The sequence below is a fragment of the Lonchura striata genome, chromosome 35, assembly GCF_050655825.1.
Source record: "Lonchura striata isolate lonStrDom1 chromosome 35, ASM5065582v1, whole genome shotgun sequence".
NCBI lineage: Eukaryota > Metazoa > Chordata > Aves > Passeriformes > Estrildidae > Lonchura > Lonchura striata.
In genome coordinates, this window is record NC_140737.1 from 6085714 (window position 1) to 6099388 (window position 13675).

Below are 13675 nucleotides of genomic sequence, written 5' to 3' on the forward strand. Positions count from 1 at the left end.
TCGCGGGTTCCTGGGACGTCTCCCTCGCCGAGAACACGGTTTCACCGGTCTGGCCGCTGCCCTTGTCCAGGCGACACCCGCTGCCCGAGCGAATCTTTCCCGGGTTTCGGCACCAGTTATGTTGCCTTCATGGAAGACAACGGCGACCTGGTTTTAAGGAACAGCACGGCAGCCCAGTCTCCCCTGGGCCACTTGGGCTAGCGACACACACAGGCACCAATGTGGTGGACGGTCAAAAGCGTTTATTATCTTATCTCATGGGTTTAAATAGTCTTGGGGGACTCTGCTACGTCGGGGGGGTTGGCAGGGTCTCTAGGGTTAGTCAGGAGTGGAAAACTACTGGGTTAGGTGTGGTTACATTCTTTGGGGTAATGGATAACATGTTGCAGGGTGAGAGGGGGATGGGGGTCTTTCTTTCCGTCACATCCCGAAATCTTCCGTTCGCCTGTCCCTATCTACTACAAGAGAGCAAGTATGCTGCTCTCTGGATAGTGGGGGAAACAAGAGCAAAACTTTTTGCCTGAGGCACCCAGGGAGGGAAAAAGAAAAATAAAAAGCCTGAGGAAGTTCCAACTGCACCCCCTCTACCATACATACCTCCCCTGCCTCCACCCCCACCAGCACCACCCGCAGTCTACCCCGATTTAGATCAAGGGGGAGATTTTGATAACCAAGAGGTAGAAATCCCAGAGCCGGTCCCTGAGGAAAATCGCTGTGTTACTCGTAGTCTAACAAGGGGGGAAAGAGAAAGGGAAGGGCAAGCTCTATATCCATGAAGGGAAGTAGCTTTGGGAATGATCCCTAACCCCAGTGTTGGTCAGCACGGACAATCAACCCAAATTCCGGGACTAGGTTATGTGGAGGTACCTCTCAACTCAGGAGATGTGAGGGAGTTCAAGAAAGAAATGGGAGCATATGGGCCAAATCTTAAAGGAATTTTCTGACCCTATAGCCTGGGACTTCCCATGTGAACAAATTCAGAATCCAGCTGAGGTGGCAAAGTACCTGAAAGATAAATGCCATGATAAGTCTAAGGAGAAAAAGATCATTGCAGCGAGCTGGGCCCTGGCATGTGCTTATCACACCCTGCTAGATACTGTAGGGCAGCAGACAGAGGAAGGGGGGCAAGGAGATAAATCAGCAACTATCCCAGTCACTCAGGCTGCAGCCAACGGCTGGAAGCCATCAGCTAAACCAGACTGTGAGCCTAAGCCAGCAACTAAACCAGACTGTGAGCCTCAACCAGTGGCTGTTGCTATGAGCACAATGGGCCAGTGATACCTCAGGCCATCAGGGCAGAGATGCCACCTACAAGTGGGCACGAGACCGAGGGGTGGATCTAACCATGGACAGTGTTTCTCAGGTGATCCATGACTGTGAGACCTGTGCTGCCATCAAACAGGCCAAGCAGGTGAAGCCCCTGTGGTATGGTGGGCAGGGGTCCAAGTACAAGTATGGGGAGGCCTGGCAGATTGACCACATCACACTGCCCCAGACACGCCAAGGCAAGCGCTACGTGCTCACCATGGTAGAAGCCACCACTGGATGGTTGGAAAGCTACCCTGTGTCTCATGCTACAGCCCGTAACACCATCCTGGGCCTTGAAAAGCAGGTCCTGTGGAGGCATGGTACCCCTGAGAGGATTGAGTCAGACCATGGGACTCATTTCAAGAACAGCCTTATCAACACCTGGGCTAGGGAACATGGCATTGAGTGGGTGTACCACATCCCAAACCATGCATCAGCTGCAGGCAGAGTGGAGAGGTACAATGGACTGTTAAAAACCACCTTAAAAGCATTGGGTGGGGGATCTTTCAAAAATTGGGAGCAACATTTAGCAAAGGCCACCTGGTTAGTTAACAGCCGAGGTTCCACCAATCGAGCAGGTCCTGCCCAGTCTGAGCCCCTGAATATAGTAGATGGAGATAAAGTCCCAGTGGTACATGTCAGAGGTTTGTTAGGGAAATCAGTGTGGATCAATTCTGCCTCAAGTACAGACAAACCCATTTGTGGGACTGTCTTTGCTCAGGGACCAGGTTGTACATGGTGGATAATGCAGAGAGATGGAGCAACACGATGTGTACCTCAGGTAGATCTGATTGTGGGGTGAGACTCATGTGCAAATATCACTCTTTGCTGGATGTTGCTGCCAGTGTCTGTACATGAAAACATACAGACATGAGACAGAAAGAAATGTATAAGTGTCAAAGGTTTGAGCAAGTGAAATAGAAAGAAATGTGTAAGTGTTGAAGGTTTGAGTAAGTGAAAGATAGAAGTTTTTACTTGATGGAGTTTTTACATGATGTTGAAGATATGGAGATAAGGGGTGGAATGTCCGAGGATGATGTTATGGCGTTTGTGTCCCCAGTCGTGTGTTCTGTTTATGTTTGATATTCTGTTCTGTGCTTTCAGAACTGACTCTGAAAGTGAAGGTTTGTTTTGCCTTGTTATCAGCCGGCTCACCTCCCCCCATGATCTGCTGTCTAGAAGAGGTCAGTGCTGGCTGGCTTGCTTTGCTTGGCTTGCTTCTGCTTTTGCCTTTGCTTCCTAGTTAGTTTAGCTGAGCATTCCAGTTCTTTCCCTGGACTGTTTCTTTTCCTTTCCTCTTCCTGAATACCATCCAACCTGCTCCGGACTGGGATCTGGGAAACCCCAAGGGACACCAGAAGCCTTCATTTTCTGATCTGCAGCAGCCATCCCCAGTGCCCAGAGCAATCCCCAGCGCCCAGACCTGGGTGACCACTCCCAGGAAAGACTTTCTGGATTTGTCATCTCTGCAGAGTGGTGAAAGAGTTTTGTTGGCATCTGGTGTTGTTCATTTTTTTTAGTGCTGGGAAGGGGTTTTTTTGTTAAATAAACAGGTCTTTTTCCACTTCTCTCAGATAAAATATTTTCCCAAACCAGGCAGGTGGGCAGGGGCCGTGGGGGTTTGTTTTCTGGGGGCTACTTCCAGAGGTTTTTCTCCCAAATTTTCCCTAAACTAGGACATCTCTGGTCTGTCTCTGGATTTTCTTGTGGGCATGGGCGTCCCTGTTGGCTGTCTGCGGCCCCCGTGATGTTCAGGACTTGTGCCTGGAGGGTTCTGTGGTGGGTTGAAGGGCGCTGCTGAGGGGCTGCCAGGTGCCTCTGGCACACCGCCCTGAGAGCGCCCGGTCTCGTCTGATCTCGGGAGCTGAGCAGGGTCGGGCCCTGCTGCTGCTGGGGACAGCGAGGACGACGTCAAGGATGACAACCTCTTGCTCCACCTGACCACCGGCAGGCTGCAGATGGTGGACTTTGATTCTGACACCTCCTTTAAAGCCAGGTTCCACAGGAAATTTGCAGATGAGTCCACACGCAGGGGGATGCTCCCAGATTTGGGCATTGCACAGCCTGGCTGGGAACCAAAGGTTCCCCCTTTGCTGGGGCGGGTGCAGCTGATCCTTCAGTCGGCTGCCAGGCTGCTTTTGGCAGGGCTGGGGGCATGGGCTGGGGTGGGTACGAAATGGGAGTGGGCTCCTGGCCCTGCCAACAGCCCCCAGCACCCACCATGCCCCGGGCTGGGGCTGGGCTGGGGCAGCCAGCCCGACACAAACAAACCCCCATGGTGGGAGCAGAGGTGGGACTCCAGACCCTGTGCAGGGGCTGCTTTGCTTTGCAGGCAAGGAAGGGCTTGGGCCGCTCCACTGCCCTTGTTTGCTTTGGGATCACCATGGGGGCAGTGCAGGGGAAGGGAGAAAGTCTGGGCTTCCCTCACCCATGGTGGGTTTTTCCCTGGCATGCAGGGGTTGGGCCTTCCTTAAGACCCTGACAGAGATAAGATTTTTTACTTTTTTCTTGTTCCCCTTTTTGTCTGTAATCTATTTTCAATAATTTGATGTTTGTTTTCCTAGAGGAAGCGTTTCAGGTGGGGTCCAGTCTGGATCAGGACGTGCTTGGGAGCAGCTGCAGCGTGGATGGGCTGTGCCCTTGGAGAAGGCTGAGGGCATCGTTTGGGAGCAGCTTTTCTTCCAGCGGGGGATGGCGTGAGGTGGGTCCTGTCTGCTGGGGCTGGTGGGATCAGAGCTCTGGGGTGATGGCAGCGAGCACAGGAGCGTCCTGCTCTGGGCAGCTGCTGAGGGCTGGAGGTGCCGTGGCTGGCTGCAGGCTGGGCACATGTCCTGCCCTCCTGCTCTGCTCCCAAAGGCAGCAGTGATGGGCAGCTCTGGGCACAGCTCTGGCACGGCCAGCATGGCCTGGGCACCGCGGGCGGCTGGGACAAGGGGACAGGAGCCTTCAGCTGACGGGGCTTTCTGGTTTCTCTCCTTGCAGCCGGGCTCTGCGGGTGCTGAGGCTGCTCTGGGCCCTGCTGGAGCTCTGCTGGAGCTCAGCACCGGGCTGCAATCAGCCAAAGGAGAAATGGGGTGACCTGCAGCACAGACTGGCTTGAGCATTTCAGCAACGCAGCTCAAGTCTGCAGAGTGTACACCTCCAAGAGTAAACATGCAGCCACCCAAAAATAAACTTGTTCAATAAATTCTGAAATGAAATCAATCTGGGATGACCCCAAATGACTTTTTGCAGCTTGCTCAAGCAGTAGCTCAGCCCTTCTCTGAACTGTTCTCTCCCACACCTGCCTTTTACTCCCCAACTGCTCCCTCTTTTCCCCCAGTGAGTTCCCAGCCCATTCCTGTTAGAGGGAATGCCGCGGGAGACAAGACTCATGATATCATGATCATCAAGTCTCAGTTTATTGTAACAGATTACACAGTTTATATATGTTCGTTAATTAGCTCATACATATTGCAAAAGCCAAGCTCATGATTGGTTGCTATGTGACTTGTACTATTATCTTAAAACTATCTTTATGATCGATACATGCCTGTCCGGCTGGCCTTGCAGTTAGAACAGCTTAGTACCCCCTTTGTTCTTCTCTATCTACTTCTACATACCAAGCAGTTTCAATATCCTGCTTTCTGCACACCATCTACTCTTCAGGGCCATGCGAACTTTGCAGCAGTCACGTAGCCCTCCCTATTTGGATTAATTTTACAGTATCATGTCCCTTGTCGTTCAACCATTCCTCTGTCAGGCTCTCTTCATCTCCCCCGTTTTCCTTTTGTACAAGAAGGTGTGCATTCAGTATTTTCTGCAAAAGCTGCTGCATCAAGCCTTGCAAGCAAGCAAACACACAGGGCAAAACAAGCAAAAGTATCACAATTATGCTTAGAACTATTATGCCATATTTGATGATGTCCCTCAACCATGGTCCGATCCCCAATCCTTTCAGCCAGCCTTCTAAGCCCAATCCGTCGTCCACCTTCAACTCTTGAGTTAGCTCGGTCAATTTTCGTATTTGCTTATGGATAGATGTAGAGTGATCAGAAAAGTTCATACAGCACATTCCTTCAAATTCTTCACAACTATGACCTTGGGCTAGAAGAAGTAAATTAGTGGCAGCTGTTCTGTTTTGCAGAACTGCATGACAGATACTACCTATATTTGTGGCAAGCTCACTTAACATTTTAGATGAAATATTAATTTATTTTTCTGTCCAGTAGGCTCGGATTTTTAGTTGTGTAAGAGCTTGCACTGAAGCAACTCGTGGGGTGAAAAATGAGGTTATATTACAGAAGTGCACCCCACTTCATATTTCTCATGTTTTTGATTGTTCTGTTTAACATGAAAGGAACAAACTTAATTCTAAATACAAACTATATTTATGATAAACTTAATGTTATGCTTTTGATTATCTAATTGATTGTCCCTCTTTTTCTTTTGCCATTGAAAAGCAATGGTAAAATGAACAGAAAAATCACAGGCATTACTAAAACTCATTAAAACTTAGTAAAAAAAAGTCTATAACATAATTAAAAACACACTTATGAAAAAACCCAAAGTCTACAATCTTCTGTGGGTGAAACACAAATCTTTGCACAATCCACTTTTGCTGTGCATCCTCTGATTTACTTGTGGAGAGATTAGTGTTCTCTTGAAATTGATAAGTTTAACATTCTTCAATGAAATCTATCCAGATTCTGCACCTGCTAAAACACAAACAAACTCAACACTCCCCACAGGGACTGGAGGGTCCTCTCTCAATTCTGTTTCCTAAAATTTGCATGAAGAAATGGAAATATCAACATCTTTATAATAAACATGAAAAAACATCAAGAACAAAACAATGCATATAGTAAAGAAACTAACAACAAATAAAAATCAATCAGATAATACACAATTAATATTACATATAAAATCACAGTTACCAAGTGCTACACTATCAAATTGTCATCCCAGAGTCTGCAGCAGCTGATAAACCTTAAAACAACAGAGATTTGGATAAAACATGTCCAAATCATGTCTCTCCAAAACTCCCTTTGAGGCTCAGCTGCCCTACATGGTCAAATTGTCAAGCCAAAAGGACTTGAATACTTTTTGATGCAGAAAACACCTGGGTCAATCACACCATCCACGTAGAGCCAGAGCTTGGCCAGAGCTCAAACTCTAATTGGAGGATATGTTTTAACACATTATAAAACAAAAGTCCTAGAAATAACAGTTATAAGTAAAAAACCTTATTATTAAAACTTTATCAAACTATCAAATAATTGAACCTGTCTAAAATCTCTTTCAAGACAAAAATTCTCTAAATACAACAAACCCTTTCTTCAGAAATCTGAAAACTTGAAGTCTGAAATCTTGAACTAAAATTTGGACAATGAATTTTTAAAGGAAGATGAATTGCAGCTGCATAAAAGATTGGATAAAGAAAACACATGAGTAGTTAAAAAATCAAAAACACAGGATCCTGAAAAAATATCTTGTAATCAATCACCTAAAGAGACAATAAAACATATGAAAACTGACTGTAAATACTATAACAACACCTTAATACCTTAATACCTTAATAATAATTCTTATCACAAAAATCAGACAACTCGCATTTTATGATTAACCTATTAACAAGAAATGTTTAAAATAGTTTAAGACAATCCTTTTAAAGCACTCATATAACATTAGTAACAATCACTACTTATCATTACTTACAAAAACTTAACAATCACTATTTATCGTATTATCTATAAAACTTAAAAATCACTATTACTTATATTATTATCTATAAAAACCCAAAGACAGAGATTACAAACTCAATACAAAAATTCCATCAGATGACATTTTCTCAACTCTTTGTTTTCAGAGACATTTTTGGTAATTAAATCATTACTAAAATTTCTATCTTTATACAGTGATTTTTATCTATATCATATTTGAAATAACATTGATTCACATAATGTTCATCCTTCTTGGTATCTTGGAAAACACTTGGTACTGCTGTACTTTTTCATTACGTCTTCTGACTCTTGTAAGAAATTGGGAAGATGCTGTTGAAATTTTTGCTGTAGTGTTGCGATCCCGCCACCGGTGGCGCTGCTGCTCTCGGCGTTGTCGCTGCCATGGCAACCAGGACTGTGCCGCCATCTCCGCCGCCATTGCTGGGCGCTGCGGGGAGATGAGGGGCGGCGCCACCTCGCTCCCGTCCTTGTTGTGTCACCTTGTGGATGGGAGAAGAGACACCCCCGCCACGGCCGCGCCCCGCCTGCTCCGGCTCCAGCGCGGCCGAGCCCCCAGGAACGCCCCTCTCCCCCCTTGCGCTGCTGCTCGGCAGCAAGGAGCCTTCCGTCTCTCGGCTGATGTCCGCTCCGCCCCGGGCTCGCCTCCGGCTCGGTGCTGGCCGGCCCCGCTCTGTCTGGCCCCGCGCCTGCTCCGTTCTACCTGATTCCCGTTCACAAAAAGTGAATTTGGGATCCCAGTCCCGTTGCCATAAAGCAATTTGGATCTCAATTTCCAGCACCTCAATGCTACTAGTGTCTATGGGAGGTACAGGCATTTCAGAAGCAGAGATGGGAATGGGAAAATTTGTGAGAACCGGAGGGTTTGGCTCACTGGAGAGAAGCAAGGGTTTACATTCCTTATTTTTCTCCAGAGCTGTCCATATCACTTCTGTGGGAACTCAAAATGTCTCTCAGACATTTTTAGAGGTTCCAGGCCTTGGTCAGAAGCATTCTAGACCCTGGCAGACAGCTGAAAAACAACTGTGATTTTGAGTTTGAGCCATGGAATGAATTACCAACTTTGGAGGTGGAACAAGCAATCACAAAAGGTTAGATAGTATAGTATAAGTAGTTACAAAGTAGAGGGAAATATTTTTTAGTATTGTACAGGGGGGTTTTAGCACATGTACAGGGGGGTTTTCACTTTGTACATGAGGGTCAGAAGTTCTAAGATGGAGGAAAGTGGGCTGATCCCATCCTTCTTCCTTCTTCTTCCTTACCTCCATGTTCTTGGTGATGTTGGCACTCACAGATTGGTTTAGAGTAGAAAAACACTTGGCAACGTAGGTAGTAGGTATTGGGGAATAATTGTAAACATGTTATACGTAATATATCTTATAAAAGATAGCAGCAACCCTGGGCGGAGGGAGAGACGAAGAAGACAGCAGACAGAGAGGATGTCAGGGTGTGTGTGTGCCTCTACCCAGGCCACTGATCAAATAGCTGCAGTCCAAGAACATAATCTGTTAGATAACTAGCAATAAACTGCCTTGAGACCGAACAGCTAAGCCTGCGGAGTTTTTCTTTGGAAGCACGGGTTGGAGGAGGAATTTCACCACCACATGTGGCCCCAAAACAAGGCTGGGGTTCCCACATCTGGCGTCCCTGGGTGGGCATCAACAAAAAGAAGAAAAAGAAACATCAAACAACCTCCAACCTTCATCGGCAGAAAAAGAAAGAAAAAAAAAAAAAGAAGAGCAGTACACACTCTCCGCATTTTCAAGAAGAGAGGGAGCGGAAAGCTCAAGATAAGAACTTGACCTTCACCAAGGCATTTCGTCTGGAGGACAGCCAGGAGGAGAGAAACCAGAAGCGCGCCTGGGATTCCTCGCCTGTGACCTGCTGGACAATGGACAGTGCCATCTCCGGACTGACTTCATGCCGACTCAGCTTTTGGTGAGAATGGTTGAAATTAAGAACATGGGGAGGGAAGGAATTTTTCCCAAGGACACACCAAAGACTTTTTTTTAGCCCTATAGGGCGAAACTTCTACCCATCAGGTAGAGACAGCCCAAATGAAATGAAAGCTTTGTTATCATAGGTGCGGTGTAGTCACTCGCACACAGATATATATTTTTCTTGGGATTGAATTTTTGGCAAAAGATCAATAAGTAACTTTATTACTGAGCCACAAAAGGACAAAAAGATAAGACTGCCGCAAAACTTTTGTTTTTAACAAGGACAATATTATAGCCAGCTCTACAGCACGGCACGTCCAGCCGGACAGCTGGGGTTTCTATGGGAGCACAAAGGGGAAAGATTGCCCAGCCAGCAGCTCGGGGCAGTTTTCCTCACCACAGATCCAGGGAAAGCAGGACTGCCTTCCATGGACAATCAGGGGATGGTCTGTCATCATGCCCTGTGTGTCCGGGTTCCCGCTGTTCCTCAGTTTCCCTCGAACCTCAATCCCTGAGCTCCTCCAATGCAAGTCCCCCAGACAGAGAGATAAGCCAAGCACAGCCGCAGCCCCCGGTGGGGGAAGGGACCAGCACTGCTCGAGTCCAAACCCGCGGCGAGAGGGGCAGCGGCGGCGGCGGCGTCTCCGGTGGGGGAGGGTGCAGAGGGAGTGCAGAGCAGAGAGGGAAGAGGAGGGGAGAGGAGAAATCTCTCGTGGCTGCTCGGGCTGGGAGTTCAAAACAGCCCGCGGTGCAGGCGAGAGGGGGGACAGCGGGAACAGCGCAGACACAGGGCAGCGGGGGCGCGGGTGCAGTGGCCAGGCGTCCCGGGCGTCCCGTGGCGCGTTCGGTGTCGAGAATCCATGAAGCCGCAAGAGCGGCCACCCAAGAGGCGGGGGGCAGCTCCCGGATCGCGGCAGCCAGTCCCGCTGAGGAAATAGCAGAGGGACAGCGAGAGGCGTCCCTTGCTGCAGCTCAGGCGGCGGGCACGCGCGTGAAGGTCGAGCAAAGCCCGAGAGCCACGGGTGCAGGGAATTCTCGCATCTGGAACGCGTGGGGCGGGCGCAGGCGGGGCGGGGCCGGTGCGCGCGGGCTGTGGGTGCTGGGACAGTCAGGAGAGGGGCAAAGCGAAATGGGAAACATCGGGGCCGGAATGGGAACAGAGAGTGTGATTGCGTCAGCCTGGGGGGGGGACGGCAGTGGCTCTGAACCGGGCGCTGCGAGCCGGAGCGAGGCGAAAGCACGGCCGGGACCAGAGCAGGAGCGTCCTCACCCCCGGGGTGACACAGGCAGGGACGGAGCGTGGCCAGGATGACTCAGGACACAGTCCATCGCGGTTCCCATGGCAACAGCCAGCACAAACCCACAGCAACCCCTGTCAGTTTCAGACGGCCAGAACAGAATAGTTATTGCATCAAAAATGAGTTACACATAGATCGGTTGTTAGAAGAAATGTTAGACTGAAAGTTTATCAGGAATTAGTACAGGGTTTGCGAATGTAAATCAATTGTCGGAAGTACATATTGGAGAGCGAAGTGCATGGAACCATGGCGCGGGGTCTTTCGTATCTCGAGCGCGGCACGGGCACAGACAGCGTCAGCGGCGGCGGCGGCCGCCAGCCAGCCAAGTGCCCACAGGCTGCGCGGTGACCGCGCGGGGGGGGAATCCCGAGCGCGGGACGCGGCGCGGGGCGCGGCGGCGGCGGGGAGCGGCGGTCGCGCGCTGATGACGTCAGCAGAGCGCCGAACCACGCTGAGATGGGGACAGACACCGGGGCCGGGTGGGACGACCCAGACTGGGACTGGAATGGTGCCAGGTTCAGTCGGGCGTGAGAGGGGACATTCCCGAGCCCACGGCCGTGGCCGGGGTCGGCGCGGCGGGGTGCAGTCGGGGCTGGTGTTCCTTCTCTCGTTCCCATGGCGACACAGACAGAGACGGGTGAATCCAGGATGCACTCTGTGTTTGCAGAAGTTAAAGCGAACGCAGAAGTGTCAGAGAGGGACAGATTGCAGGCACGGGTCCAGCGCAGCCGACACGGGGCGTGTGCGGGGGCTGGGAGCAGGAGAGAGACACAGTCACTCCAGTGCAGGCAGAAGCGGGGTGTGACTGTGCCAGAACTGCTCCCCTGCGCTCCGCTCGGGCTCGTGCAAGCGGGGACTGGGCAGAGCCAAGGCAGGGAGTCCCTCGGTTGCTGCCTTTCCACAGCAGAGCTGCGGTGTGACAGATGCTGAGGCTTTTTCCACTGCAGTGCACATCAAAACATTAACAACAAATACACGGCACAGCCCAGAAACCACAGCAGCCAAAGTAAATAACTTTTTGCAATCACATCTATTACACCAAATGTCCCACAGCAATGATGAGATGAAATTCCAACATTCACCCAAAAAATAAGATACAGCTAAGTCGCCACTTGAAATTATAAGGACCTTCTTCAAACTTCTCCAATGTTTCTAAATGCTAACCCCAGATTTTTTAGTTAGGTGACAGAATTGATCAGCACATGCACCCATCCGGTGTGGTGAAGTGATATTGTTTATAGAACATAATGTGAAAAAGAGATAGTATAATGAGAATTGAGATAGAGAATTGAATAGCATGAAACTTTAGTAATTTATTATGTTAAGGTTTAAGTTAAGTTGTATTTTAGCATTTTATTAATAATAGAATTGAATTTTATATATAGTTTAATTTAAGTTTAAGTATTGTTTAATTAGAGTATATCACCTTAAGTTTATCTTAGTTTGGGCCCTGAAAAAGTTAAGTTTATAAGTGTTTAATTGATAATGAATTTATATATTGTTAATTTGATATATATATAGGTTTCATAAAGTTAATATAATTTAAGGATTTTTTACCAATATTTTATATGTTAAGTTTAAGTAGTGTTTAATTCAAAAAATTATTTTAAGTTTTTCAAAGGTTAAGTTTGTTCAATTAACAAAGTTTAGTTGTTTTTCTTTAAGAATAATAAGGTTTTGACTGAAAGAGTTTATGAGATGATAATGAATATTAAGTTAAAGGGAAGAAACAGTCTATCGGATTTTTGGTTTTATTTTAGTCTTTTCTGTTTTATTGTAAGTTTATCAGTGTATAAGAGTCTTGGAGAAATTTATTCTGAGTTTTTCTGAGATCGATTTCATTGTTTAATGATCACTTGTTTATTTTGTTATTTCTTTGTGTAATGATACAAAGAGTGTTTGTTTCCAAATTCTTTCTTTTGCGTTTAACTATTTAAGTGTTTTATAAATGTTATTGTTAAGAAATTTTATCATGTTATCAGGTGAAGCTCTGTGCTTTGTTCTTTCATAACGAATTTTCGTATGTTTTATTGTTGTTTTTGTAATCTCATCCAGGTTACATGTCATTCTGAAGTTTCATTTTGGACTTTAACTATGTTGTGCATTTTTCTAGGTGAACTCTCTGGTTTGTTTTTATATTTCTTGTGAGTGGAATCATTGCATTTCTATTTTTTAACATTCTTGAATGTTTTTCAGAAGATCTCAGAGACAGATGCCTGAAGCATTCTGACAATGTTTTGTTAATGTTTATTTTATGGTTTCTTTCAATTGAAAACACATCTGTTTCCTTCAAAGGAGTTTCAAGAAGAATGAATCCTCGTATCATTTGATCAATTTATCAGTTTGAACTTTGAGTGTTTATTTCATATGAAAATGTTATAATAAGTTGTTATGTTTTAGGTATCATATATGTAATGTTAGTATAAGCTTTGTTCAAGATAGTATGATAAAGAGCATCACTCCAATTTAAAGTTTGGGTTTTGGCCAGGCCCTGACTTTAACTTGGACGGATGAGTTTGCCAGCAAAATTCAGAGGTTTTTGCACAAAACAAGGCTGGGGTTCCCACAACTTCCACCGCCCTCTTTTCTGCCTGACACATTAACAATTCGTTATCAACCACTCTCGAAAGTTTACTCATTTTCTTGCCCGGTTTATCCTCATCTAACACTAATTCCCACAACTTATCCCTATATCTTCTCCATTCTGAAAGTTTATGAACACTATGGGGGTTAATGAAAAAGCCGTAAGACTCAGCATGATGCAATAGCGAAGGGAGATCCTTATCTAAGTCAATCCCCCTAATCTGCCTTTTTCTAAGAGAAGCACTAAATAAATCATATGCTGCTTGCCTTTCCATGATTACGTCGGTACCGTTGCTGGCTCCTTCAGGCTTTGGCAGCACGTATCGGCTGAGCTCGCCGCTGCGGTCACTCAGGGCGCGGAGCAGAGCGTTTCGCCTCTTCTCTTTATTTTCGCCATCCTTCCAGCCGCAGGACCCGAACCCCAACGCAGCACCCCTCTCGCCTTAGGCTCGGATCAGGTCCCTGCTTTCGGGCGCCAGTTGTTAGAGGGATGCCGTGGGAGACAAGACTCATGATATCATGATCATCAAGTCTCAGTTTATTGTAACAGATTACACAGTTTATATATGTTTGTTAATTAGCTCATACATATTGCAAAAGCCGAGCTCATGATTGGTTGCTATGTGACTTGTACTATTATCTTAAAACTATCTTTGTGAATGATACTTGCCTGTCCAGCTGGCCTTGCAGTTAGAACAGCTTAGTACTTCTTTGTTCTTCTCTATCTATTTCTACATACCAAGCAGTTTCAATATCCTGCTTTCTGCACACTATCTGCTCCTCAGGGTCATGCGAACTTTGCAGCAGTCACGTAGCCCTCCCTATT

At 47.0% G+C, this 13675-nt stretch overlaps 1 long non-coding RNA gene across 1 annotated transcript; it reads left to right on the plus strand.

The window, feature by feature from the left end:
• Positions 1-3906: 3906 nt before the first annotated feature.
• Positions 3907-4512, plus strand: LOC146764314 (uncharacterized). The gene is made up of 2 exons (XR_014950947.1): positions 3907-4009; positions 4291-4512. It is a non-coding gene; the product is annotated as an uncharacterized LOC146764314 (long non-coding RNA).
• Positions 4513-13675: the final 9163 nt, after the last annotated feature.